A 14,009-nucleotide genomic window follows, 5' to 3' on the forward strand; every position below is an offset into this window, starting at 1 on the left:
TGGCTCTGTGCCCTCTGTTCCCACTATCAGGGGCTCCGAGCGGGAGTCGTAAGAGGAAGCTTCCTCTCCACGTTAGGCTCTCCAACCAGGTACGAGACAGCATGTTTGTTATTTTTTTTAAAAAATGCACCTTTAGAATCTCTTAAAACAATCTATTTGACTCACTTTTAAGCACTTGAGTACTGGCCTGTAATTCCCCTTCATTTTCAGTCCATTTTTCAATTTCCAGCATTGTGATGTGTTTAACTGGCAATTACTCCTTCATGCAACACTGTACTTAAATGATTTTTACTACTGTATTTTATTTTGACGTTATGTAATAACCACTGCATTTTTTATTTATTACTAAAAAATTTAAAATATTTGAGAAAGAAAATGTTTTACTTTCTGTTAAAATTTAAATGTCAGGAGGGAAGGAAACCCCCCAAATGACTCCTTTTTTGAAAGCAGATACTCCAAGGTGATCTAATTTTTTGCCACAGATTTTTTTTTTAAATGAAGAAACATGCTAATATTTGTGGTTAAAACTTAGAGCTTGGTAATGGAACTCTTAATACTACTTTTACAAATCTTATACAAAAAGAGAAAGTGGTGAATAGCGTTACTGTACAGGTCACATACATGGGGGGATGGGGATGAAGGAGCTAATGTGTAGATGTGCAGGGTAAGAATTTGAAGGGTTAATATACAGGTTTACATAGAGACAAAATTGAGATGGGCATGAAAGGGTTAAAAATAATGCCAGTGTCAGCGAACTTAAATTAATTGATTGGCAGCTGTTGCAGATCCGTTCATTAATTTCTCATTCAAAGGTTACTATGATTCCTCTACTTCCTCTGTTGTACAACAAAGGGGAAGGACCCCTATAATAAATAGTAGTATGTGACCACTGCTATTGGCTTTCACAATGACTTGGTACTAAGCCCCCCCTGTATTGGCTCGGTACACTATGCCTGTGTACTGAGCCATTTACTAACTGCTCTGTACAGAACAATTAGCAAGCAGAACAGTGCTAGGGAAATAACGGTCCCCCAATGTTGTTTATAAGCATACAATGACAATGGTAGGAAATAAATTAGGTCTGACATACCCCTGCACAAGCCCTTAGACTTACAGATAGTATACTAATTAGACCATAACATAAGTGCAATTCTTTAGCCCCATCGGAGATATTTGCTATGCTATCTGTTGTGTGGGTATGCAGAATTTTTCACAGACTGTTTTCTGCCACTATGGTGTCCATTTATGACACAGAGAATAGCTGCGATTCAATGGATCTCAGCTATTCTCTGGTCATTCACAGTTTATGACACTCAGGAGATCATGTCAGCCCTTCGCTGGAGATCTGTGTTCTCCCTCCAAATTCTCCAGCCCAGAGCTGGAGAATCAGAGGGACCGCAAACTAAGCAGAGATAATTTACCTCTGTTTAGTAAACAGATCTTTTACTGTACTCTCGCGAGATTATAGTAAAATCAGCCGTTTTCCACAGTTTGTAGACCGTTTTCCAGCGTTTGGAGACCGCTCTCCCTTCGTTCGGAGAACTGCTTCATAAACTGCATTCACAGGAGAACTGTATTCTCCGAGAATGCCGGAGAACTGAGCAGCGATCTATTACCGCTGGTTCATACACGGACACCTAAGTGCTGGTTCACTCTACTGTGATTTCTGATGTGATTTGAGTCTCACAGAATCGCATAACAAGGAAAAACACATTCAATCATATTCAATGTTCATCATAATATTCAATGTTGTCCATTCTTATCAATGCAACTCAGCATGGTGTGATTTTGGAAAAGGTTCCTGTGCTACTTTGGTGTTACTTATAGTGTGACTTGGCCCCATAGAATATGCAATTCACATCAAATCTCACTACATAATTGCACTGAAAATCATGTCAGCATCGCATCTCAGAAGTGTGAACCGAGCCTAAAGGATGCTCTGTTCCTGATATCTTGCTAACACATTGATTTCAGACTATATCAAAATGATCATTGCAATTTACTTTTATGTAGTGGAGTAGCTACAGGAGTCGCAATGGCGACCTTGCCCCTGCTCCAGAGGGCCCGTGCAGCTGGTAGAGAATGGCTGTCAGACCGAACTCTCCATCCTCAACTGAACTGTACACTGGAATTGGGAGCTCAACTAGACCATGAATACACTCAGCAAAGTGAAAGCAAAGGAGGGAGAGGTGTCCTGGGTGTTGAGCTCTCTGCCTAACCCTACAGTGCAGTACCTGGCTGTGTAATTGAAGGTACTGTACTTCTGTTTTTTGGAAGGCTGTATATACATGTGTGTGTGTTTGTATGTATGTATTTATATCTGTTTGTATATGTGTATATGTGTGCAGAGCATTCCATCCATTCCATGATGCACTCCAGGGCAATTCATCCATTCCATGATACACTGCAGAGCATTCCACCCAACACATGATACACTGCAGAGTATTCCACCCATTCCATGATACACTTCAGACCATTCCACCCATACCATGATACACTGCAGAGCATTATACCTATCCCATGATGCTGCAGAACATTCCACCCATTCCATGACACTGCAAAGCATTACAACTATCCCATGATACACTTCAGAGCATTCCACCAATCCCATGACACTGCAAAGCATTTCACCCAGTGGCAGAACTACCAGGTCACAAAGGTCGCACTTGCAACCTGGCCCTGGTGTTCTGCCACTGTGGGGGGACCCAAGACAGCAGGAAGGGAGCCTGCTGCACAACTTGTGAAAATGGTCCCACTGCTGGACCATAATAAAGGGCCCCACAATGGGAGTAAAGGGCCCTGGGCCATGAGGGAAGAAACCAATAGAAAGGGCCCTGAGACCAGTGGGTCAGGGGGCCCTTCATGGTTTCTTGCACTAGGGCCCTGAAGGTCTAGTTATGCCTCTACTTCTATGGGAGAGTTACTGAAAAGGAAGACATATATGCCAATCTGTAGTTGTGTGAAATCAGAGGGATGAATGTTCTGCAAGGGTGTCTGGGAAGAAGAGGATAGGTGAGAGCACTTTCCACAAGAGGGTAGCTGAGAGAGATTTCAGGTAGACATCCTGTTGGGATTATTCAGTCAGATTCCTGTTTGTTCTGTGTCTATATGGCAGTACAGGGGAACTAGAATGGATTCCGCTGTTTCTTCTGCCTGAAGTACTGAGTAGAGCTGATTGCTTCATTGCAAGTGCCACATGGGCTCTGCAAGGAGACTCCTTGTGCTAAAGTGACTGTTTCTCAATTTTATAGAATTGCATTACTATGTCAGGAATCAAGGAATGACCAGAAAGGTGTGGACTGACACAGGGAAACGCAGGTCTCAGGTACAATACAATACAGGTTATTATTAGCCACCCAGATATATATATGTATAAACGCACAGTGAACAAACTAACCTTCCACTAATCTTAGGAGGTGCAGGAACACAGGCGTAGTCAGGGCTGGAGAGGTGGAATGGTCAGGCCGGCCGTAGGGTTCTGTAACGACTGCCTGGTGGTACCTCTAGCGGTCCCCAGGGCAGGATTCCCCAGGGTGCGGAGTCTAAGCCCCAGTCTGCCTTTTCACCAGAGCCCCTGATGGTGGGGATGGACTTGGCACAGGACTGAGACCAGGTCGCGGCCCCTGAGTACACCTGCTAGTGGTAGGGGGATCCGCCAGAGGTATGTGCAGGTACGGCTGGATCCGTGCAGGATGGATGGATGGCAGAGTAGTTAGCGTGGTCAGACATGCCGGGTCGGTAACGGTGGAGGCAGATCAGTACAGAGCAGCAGGCAAAGAGTAAACGGGTCACAAGCCAAGGTACAGCAACAGGAGGTCAAACAGCATAGGAGTAGGCAGAAGAATAGTCAGGGATGAGCCAGTAGTCAGAACAGGAGACGGTCAACAGAGATCAGGATCAAGCCGGGTCAGCAACGAAGCAGGAACACAGGATACAGGATACAGAGGCTCATGGGAAAACATACACCAAGGCCCAGAGCACAGACCTGGTCATGCCTTATATACACCTTTTTGTAATCAGCCCCAGGTTTGGCTGATTGTGAGCTTCTGGCTGCTAAGAGCACCCGCTGGTCAGCTCTGGTACTGCAGCCCACACGGCAGGTGAGTTCCACCACCAGTGCTGAGAGCACCCGCTGGTCAGCTCTGGTACTGCAGCCCACACGGCAGGCAAGTCCCACCACCAGTGCTGAGTCCATTCCTGACATACTATGTTGCAACACAGAAGTGCCATACCTACAGTTATTTGTCCATTTCAGCAGGAGATGTGTGATAGAAGACAATTGCTTTGCAGTGTTGTCTGCTATATAAAAGTAAACTGTCTGGGCAGAGAGACTTTCTGTAAAGGAGGATCATCTTAAAGGGATTGCACACTTTTTTCAACGTGCATTATCACAAAGAGACATTGGATTCTATTTTGTTGCTATGGAAAGGAATTTGTGATTGTGCAGCTTTTCGGGGCCTTAAGCAGAACCTTAAGCTCACATTTAGATAAGTATTATAGTTAGTTTATCTGGATTAAAAAAAGTGAACCGCAATTGTTGATGTTCCTGATACCAATACTGTGATTTCTCTTTAAATTATAACAATTGTTGCTCTGTTTTTGTTAATCCTCTTATTTTCAGTGACAAAAAATAGAAAAAAAGGTAGCGCTCTAACCAAATAATCAATAACCATCATCAAATAATAATATACACAAAAAGTGAAAAAAGTGTATCAAAAATCAAAATATAATCTTAATTGCCAATATAAACTTATTTAATCAAACCAATAAATAATCCAGAGTCATAATAAAAAAATTATATCAATTTAAAAAATGGAGCCTTGGAGTGATGTCACCACGCCCAGTGAGGTGTCTGCGTCAGCTCATACCGAAGTGGGCTTTTTTGAATTTGTGCTGGATATGCTATTTAAGCTAGTGTCGGCTTTGACACTACGGAATGTGAGTGTAAACTGTGGACTGTTTTTATGAATAAAGTTCCCGTACGATTTTACACTATTAGTTTCCCTCTCTCTTCCTTTATGAGTTTTATGTCAAGAAGATATTGATGTTCACTGACTCACCTCCCTATTGCTGGCTATCAATCTGCAGATCATTGCTCCCAGAGCGAAATTGTGTGTGCTGGTTTATAATTTGACCGACATGTTGCTCTAGTGAGTTGATTTAATTCATCTGGTGGTGGATTTTTCACGGTGTTTTGCGTATTAACAGTTTGGAGCACTGAAGTTTAAGTTTTACACCTTCTTTTTCTTTATTACATTGCACATTGGAATTTGATTGATTTATAACAAGATTTTTTCACGTATATTTTTGATATCTAAGGAAACTATTATTGGACACTTTTTGGATGTTTTTTATTGATTTTTTAAATTGATATAATTTTTTTATTAGGACACTGGATTATTTATTGGTTTGATGAAATAAGTGTATATTGGCGATTAAGATTATATTTTGTTTTTTGATACACTTTTTTTACTTTTTGTGTATATTATTATTTGATGATGGTTTTTTATGATTATTTATTATTTGGTTAGAGTGCTACATTTTTTTCTATTTTTTGTCACTTTTTACCTTGTTTGAGGGTGAGGTTTTAGCTGCTTTTTCATTAAGATTTATTATATTTTTGGTTAATTAGGTGTTTTTTTAGTGGCGCTATCCATACCCTTTACTCTTATTTTCAGTGTAAGCCATCACAGGATACACTGATGGTGATTCAAGAATAGCATTACTCAAATACTTAAAGCCAACACATGAAAGCACTAGAAATGACTAGCTGGTTTCGTCCTACATAAATACAAAATTATGAAAGCACCCACATGCAGAATACATGTACATTGGCCACATTCTCCTTTTCTTAGAAGCGTTGTTTTAACATTAAACCTCAACACATCATCTATTTTAAAATCCATGTCAGAAGTATAAATATCTGAAACTTCATTTATATGAAACGTAAGTATTCAGATTATATATATGGTGTATGCTAGTAAATGGCACTCAATGTGTCTCTGGCAAAAGAGAATCCTACTCTTCCTTCACATTTTCAAATAACAAACCTCCCATGAGGGTTCAAACATCTCTCACAAATTTTCAGACAGCCTGTAAATTAATACAAATATGTTTGGTCAGTGAGCCAGGAAAGGCCTTGCTGAGACCAACTATTAAAAACCAGAGACTGGCCACACATACACACAGTACTGCTAAATGTACGGATTTCACTTGAAAAGAAACAGACACCTTGCCAGATGTAAGACAGTGGAAGTGAAAATTTATGGCTCATGTATGGTTTTAGTAGAGACAATGTGGAACCAGGTGTGAGAAAATCTAGGACAGGAGCATCATATCAATATACAAGAATCTTTAGGTTTAGAAAACAGTTATTTACTTATACAAAACAGGCATTTACAACCTACCATATTCATCAGAAATCCTCAGTAGACGCAGCCAACCATCATGGAAAAGCATTCGATGAGAACATTGTTGTAATTTTCTGAGGACTTTGAAGCTGGATAATTGTTTTTAGGACTACTCAGAGCTTTTCTAAGTTACAGCCCTGAAGATAACAATCACGGTGTACATTGGGGGCTCCATGCTTTTGTTCATCATTACTGTTACATTGTTCAAGCTCTGCATTTGATAATCAGCAGTATTAGAATCTCTGATATTTCCCACAACTGTGTCATATATTGTGGCATCATCACAGGCTAGTAGGCATTAGGTAAAATCAATTTTATTGTCTATTAGTAAATGAGAGCCTTAAAAAGAAAAGCCTCGAGCTATGTTAGAGTGTTGATTTTAATTAGTTTTACTGTTTTTAACAAAGGAATGCGCCACTTGTATGATTTTCTTGGATGAACACAGATACATGGGATCTGAATCAGCTGAGAAGACCCTGTAATTTGTATACCAACACTGCTGGGAGAGGGCTTTGTGAAAATGAGGCAGAGAGTAGAGACAAAATTCAAGTTTGTGGTCATGTAGAGTTTGAGCCGAACTTTATAGTTATACAGTTTAATGGACATGACCATTTTTTCCCACCCACCAAACCTTTTGCTGCTGCAGCCATAAATTATTCCTTTAGTTGCAGAGCCAATGCAATAAACAGACAAGCAAAAAAAGAAAAAAACCCCACAAGAACAAAAAATGGGGTCCCCCCAAAATTCATATCAGACCCATATCTAAGCATGCAGGCTGACTGGCCAGGAAAGGGAGTTCAATGAGCTTCTGCCCCCCTTCCTGAACCATGCCAAGGTATATGCCCTCAACAGGGAGAGGGTTCCATTCCAGGACCCACCCTGGCAAAACACCTTGTCCCCATCAACTTGGCTTTTTCTCCACATCCCTGGTCCAGTGGATATTGGAATCCATAAGCCCTCTTTAAAATAAGGAGCCCCCCACTAGATATTCATAACACCCTACATGAATGCGTAAGGAGTATTTTGTACCCCTGGCTGCTCATTCACAAAATATATGAAATAAAAACAAAATAAAATATAATTATACAAAGTAAATAAACACACAATACTGTGACAAAGTATATGTTAATAACAATGCCCACTCGCCCACCCATTGAAACAAAACATGCTGAGCTTATCTGCCTTCGATGGACTGCGAATTACATTTTCACATGCTGGTAGCTGAATGTAGACAAAGGGTCATTGGATGCTTGTTGACCTTATTGTCTAAATATTGTCATGTCCATATTTAGCCAATGACATCCCCTAAATACCCAGATTTTTGGTTACATTGAGCTGCCAACTGAGGAAATGTAATGGATTTTGGAGGGGACCCCACCCTGTTTTTGTTTTTTGCATGGGGTTACTCTGGTGCCCATGTGGAGTGAGCAACAACCCCCCCCCCCCCTCCTTCCCCCATAGCATGGAGTCATCATTAAGGATAAAAATCTGGTATGGATTTTTAGGGGTAACCCCATGCCATTTTTTGTGCGGTTTCCTCTTAAACCAACCTCCTAAATCCACACTAAACCCTCTTCTAGGATAAAATTCTGCTGGTATAGATGTTAAGAGGAATCCCTGGCCACTTTGTTTACAAACTGAATGAAGTGGTCAAGAAGAGTCACTTCTTTGGCAAATTAATAGCTGTTTGTTTTTGTAAATGTCCCTTTTCATCACATTGTACAGGTGCAGCACTTGAAGTGCAGGTTTATGTCATCCTCAATCATGTTATTTAAAGGATATGTGCATGTTTAACATTGCCCTTTAAGCACCTTCCTGTTGAACAGTATTTAATTTTTTTTTGTATTGGTGTATGTTCCCCATGGCAGTGGCTAATTCTTGAAAATTGGTCTTGGAAATGGACAGAAAAAGATTCAGAGTCCATAGACTTTACAGTGATACTAAAGGCAGATTTTTATTTGTTTAAAAAATAGCTTACCTGCTCTGTGCAGTGGTTTTGCACAGAACATTCCTGATTCTCCTCTTCTCAGGTCCCCAACCGGGAAGGAGAGACCCTAGAGAGCTGAGGCTCTTGTGCACAACGCTGGATCGAGATCAGGCTCAAGTAAGTTTTAGGGGGGCTACTGCACACAGAATGTTTTTTTGCCTTCATGCATAGAATCCATGAAGGTAAAAAACCTTGAGCTTTTGCAACCACTTTAATATGGTACACAACTATGTTTGAAATTATCAGATGCTGTCAGCTGTTTGGCAAATGCTCAGTGAACAGAACTTTGCTCAGTTTGCGCATCACTAGCAGAAAAAAAGACAAAGAATGGGGATAAAAAGTGTATATACGAGCTATATAACCTGCATGTATACAAGAGCAATATCTGCTAGTAGGGAAGGAATGTAGCTTTATGGATTCAAATTTACTACAAATATGTAATGCGCTGATGGTGTTTTAACCTGTTTTTATGATCAATAAATATCAACCCTCTTGAAAAATCCACTTGGAAACACATTTTAATTGAATTAGCTCCTCTGCTGACCACACACTGGTCTAATTTTGGGGACTTATCCTTTCTAACATTTCAAAGATCTTAATAGATTTTATGGTGTCCCCTTCCCCCCCCATTCACAGTTCATAGAAGCAACAGTCTATTTTTTCTAGGTAAAACAAATTGAACACAAGCATACGAAAAAAAAAACACAATATATCAAGTCTTGTTTAGGTCTCATTCACACAGGGCATACAAATAGGCGCACAGAGTAAGTTCAGGGACACGCACCTACACAGGTGTCATATTGGGACACAGTGACTGTGTCCACGTAGCTGTTTTATCACATTAGATATCAATGGGACTGACTTCATGGGGAACACCTGTGCTTCCCCATACAACCAAACATGGTGCTGCATGGGCGTATTGTACACCCTGTGTGAATGAAGCTTTACACACACAGTTACTATATATGTATGCTAATATTATACAAACAGACAATAGGGGTTATCTACTAAAACTGTACAGAGCCCTGACTTGGCCCCATCTCCTCTCTCTCCTCATTGGCTCACTGGCCAATGTCTCCCGCTGTTCACAGTCAATGAGGAGGGGAGAGTCCCTGGAGAGCTTAGGCTCTTGTGCACATCACTGGATCGTGATGGGGCTCAAGTAAGTATAGGGGGAAGGGGGGGCTGCACAAAGAAGGTTTTTTACCTGCATGCATGAAGATAAAAAAATCTTGAGCCTTGCAACCACTTTACGTTTTAAGATATTTTATTTTACTAATGGATGGTCTAACACTGTGTGAAAATATGAAAGTCAGCATTATGTGATCCAATAACTTGCTTGATCCTCAAAAAAAGTGCTCAGTGCATAAATTCATTCATAAAATGACCTTATGATCTTGTGTTCTCCGTGACCCCCCCCTCAAGTGCTCCCACACTCACCAGAAGGTTTTGACCCCCTGCAATAAGCATAAGAGTGAAAACAGCTTTGGAAAAATATCTCTCCAGAGTCCTTCACTTCACTCTTCAAGCTCTTCATTCCGCTCTTATTGTTGTTATCCTGGGGACTCCACACCTTAGATGTAGGTGAACATGTAGCCATCAGTACTCAGGCAGTACTCAAGCACTTATGCGGATCAAAAGAGGAAAAGGAGCCATCATAGTGTACTATTTTGTTATTAATAAACGGCACTCAAATCTTTACAATCCCTTGGAAATAGTGATGGGCCAAACACCCCCCCCCCATTCGGTTTGTGGTCGAACTTAAAACAGAGGTGACAATTCACTAAGCAGTATCTTGCCACATCTGAATATATGGTAAAATACCACACAGCTACTAAAAACATTCTTTATTGTTTCAGCTGTCAGCGGGATTCCCCACTGACAGCTGAATGTAAAAAGAACTGCTGGCATTGCCTGGCAATTAATTTTTTTTTTAAATGCATGAGGTCCATCCCCCCCATCCATACCAAGCCCTCCGGGTCTGGTATGGATTTTGAGGGGAACCCCCACGCCAAAATTTTAAAAAAAAACGGCGTGAGGGTCCCCCCCACAATCTGTACAAGACCCTTTTCTGAGCATGCAGCCTGAGTGCCCCCCCTCCTGAACCATACCAGGCCACATGCCCTCAGCATATGGGGGGTGTTTTGGAGCAAGGGGGCTCCTTCCCAAAGGACCTCTTCCCCACAACCGTGGCCAGTGGTTGTGGAGGTCTGCAGGCAAGGGGGCTCCCAGATCCTTGCCCCCCCCCATTAAAAAAAAAGTGCAGTACTGTATAGCGCTGTGTTGATAAGTTTGTTATATACTGTAAGCAAATACATATAGTGCCTCTTTTAGCAATGAATAGGCCCATAAGCTGGTGTAAAAATGAATGCAGATGTTTTTTGACCACAAAGTAAAGTGTTCTGTAGTCAGTCAGGGATCATGTAAGTAGCTTACAACACATGCAAAAGTATGTTCCAGCCTTTTTGTCCAACAACATCCAGTCGGTAATCCACACTGAAGTCTAAGGCAGGGGCGGACTGACAACTCATGGGCCCCCCGGGCAATAGGGGATCATGGGGCCCCTGTGTCTTTGCCCAAGCTCAAAAAAGCCTATGAAAAGGTACCAGGGGCAGTCTGCCCCTGGTCTAAGGAGTAGTAGTTTGAGACTGAGAAGGGACAAAAGGTAGTCATGCTTTCAACAGACCATTGTGTCTGAGCTAAACAAGTAGCAGTCTATGTGTGAGCAGAGTAGATGCCCTGTTAACAAAGGGAACCACTTAACAGAGAGCCAGAGACTGAGCCAGAATTATCTATAGGAGGAATAGACAGAGCTGTGTGATAAATAGCCATGATGCAGAAAGATGTTCCTGTTCTTTATTATGCTAAACAACCTCACTGCGTTTTAGGTCATTTATACTAATTACTATAGTCTCTCTATATTCTCATTTAAACATGGTTAACTGCTTTTATTAACATCAATTGAGCAATATAAAATATTAGAAATCTGTAAAAAAGATTTTTCAGTTTTTTTCACAATTATTGAAATTATCCCTCAGGAAAAGATAATATATCCTTCACAATAATGTAAATTGTGACATTTAGATTTTCATAATGCCCAAGTTAAATTGTATGTTACATTTACTTTTACAGGGAATTACAAAATGTTTAGTAGAATTTTCTTGATTTTTAAATGTATTATTTCCAAAACTCAGGATGCCCAGTTGCATGGTGCCAGGTTGCTCCTTTTCCTGGCATCTTTGAGCCTACATAAACTTGAGTTATGCATAGGCTGATAGTAAAATGATTGCACTCTATATGATATGCATATCTAGTTTAAAGTGGTAGTAAACTTAGTCTTTTGAAAAGCTGCTGACAAGCAGGGTATGTGTGACAGAAGAGGCCCTATTGGTCTCTTCTGTCATGAATGCTTCCTTCTGTCTGTCAGCCATGATGCACAAATGCGTAGCTCAGCAAACATGTACGGCCCTGATCTGTGTCACTGCAAAGTTACTTTAGTGCGCATGCGCAGGAGCGATGTAATTGCAGCCCGGCCATTCAAGCGGCCAAAAGCACAGAACCCTGAAGGAAGACAGGGCAAAGATGGAAGCGCCCGGAACCCGCCAAATTGATCATAACGCAAATTGAGGGCTCAATTTGTTGGGTAAGTATGAAATAATATGTGAATATGCTATGCATACTAATATATTATGGAATAACTCACCTGGGGGACCCCAAAAAGAAGAACTTACGGTAGACTTCACAACAGCTATAATATTTTTTTTTTGACAGGCTGCAAACAATTTCTTACTGTTTACAGCCTTAATAATGACATTACTTAGTTTTGTCTTTAGCTATATAAGCTATGAAAAACATAAAAAAAATCTGTCTTTAATCGCCTCCCGCCCGCCATATAAGGTAATGATGGGCGCAAGGCGGTTCTCTCATTCTGGGAGGATGTCATATGATGTCTTTCCACTCTGTGGTGCGCTGTGTCCCTCAGATCACCGATTAACGGAAAGAGCCAAAGATTTCAGCTCAGTCATGTGATCAGCTTTGTCCAATCACAGCTGATCACATGTAAATAGGGAAATGCCGATTATAGGCATTTCTCTCCTCACGAGCCGTCACTGTGAGAGGAGAGGAGAGGGACGGCATTCCTCATAGGGGACATGTTGATGATCAGTGTGCCCTGATGATCAGTGTAGCCCTGGCAGTGCCATCTGGCAGTGCCCATCAATGCCAGATGGCATTGCCCATCAATGGGGCCTCAATGCCAGCTGTCATTGCCCATAAATGCCAGCTGCCATTGCCCATCAGTGCCTCATCAATGCCACATATCAGTGCCTACCAGTGCACATCAATGCCACATATCAGTGCCCATCTGAGCTGCCTTTCAGTGTCACCTATCAGTGCCAGTAAGTGCCACCTATCAATGCCAGTCAGTGCCACCTATCAGTGCTGCCAATCAGTGCCACCTATCAGTGCCAGTCAGTACCGCCTAACAGCAAAGCAATTTATATGCACAACAATTTATCGCTGCCAACCCAAATTCAAACCTTACCAGACCAGTCGCATGGAAACTCATTACGGTTTTCGAATTTACATTTTTTGGGGGGACCTAACCCTCAACATCGGCATTACTAAAAAAAATGAATTGCGGTTGTATTGGTCCGCAGACCCGATTCATCATATGCCGTGTTCTCTGCTGCCATGGCCAGGCATAGATATGAGAGTATAATGTGTTTTATGCATTTCAACGACAACACACTCTGTCATCCTCGGGGTGACCCTGAATTTGATTGGCTCCACAAAATTCAGCCCCTCGCAAATCACCTTAACCAAAAATTTGCAGATGTCTATACTCCCCAGCAAAACATCTGCGTTGATAATTCCCTCATTAATTTTTCTGGCCGCCTTGCATTCAAACAATTTCTACCCAGCAAGCATGCCAGATATGGGGTCAAGATGTTGAAGATCTGTGAGAGGACAACAGGCTATACTTATATGTTTAGGATTTACAAGGGAAAATATAGTCACGTGGAGCCCCCCGGATGCCCGGACTACATGGGGAGCAGTGGCAAGATAGTTTGGAACTTGGTTTCATCATTTCTCCATATGGGGTACCACTTATACGTGGACAATTTTTATTCAAGCGTGCCACTATTTAGACATTTATTCAATCTTGGAACTGGCACTTGTGGCAAAGTGTGACCTAATGTGTGCCCACCATTAGAAGTGCGTGGATGCAGGGCGGTATATTCTAATGGTGCGCATACCACGTACTTTTTCTGGCAGAGATTTCTTCACATTTTTTCATTCAGTCCACAGGATGCATACAAAAAAAAAGAACATAGTATGTATACCCAACAAGGACCAGCGACGTACTGGTACATCACTGGACTTTGAATGGTTATACCAGGATGATGCCTACAGCTGAAGGCATCATCCCGGTATCATCTTTTTCAGCCGGCGATTGGCTTTCATGTAAAAGCAATCCTAGTGGCTAATTAGCTGCAGGATTGCTTTTACAAGCAGCGGGATATGATGGCCCCCTCCCCCGCTGCCTTCCACGGCCTTCTCGGGAAGTCCCGTGCCATTGGGGGAACCTGAGAATGCAGCCGGTGTTTCTG

The sequence above is a fragment of the Staurois parvus genome, unplaced genomic scaffold (assembly GCF_062004578.1).
Source record: "Staurois parvus isolate SC_StPar_1 unplaced genomic scaffold, SC_StPar_1.0 ptg000548l, whole genome shotgun sequence".
In the NCBI taxonomy this organism is placed as follows: Eukaryota; Metazoa; Chordata; class Amphibia; order Anura; family Ranidae; genus Staurois; species Staurois parvus.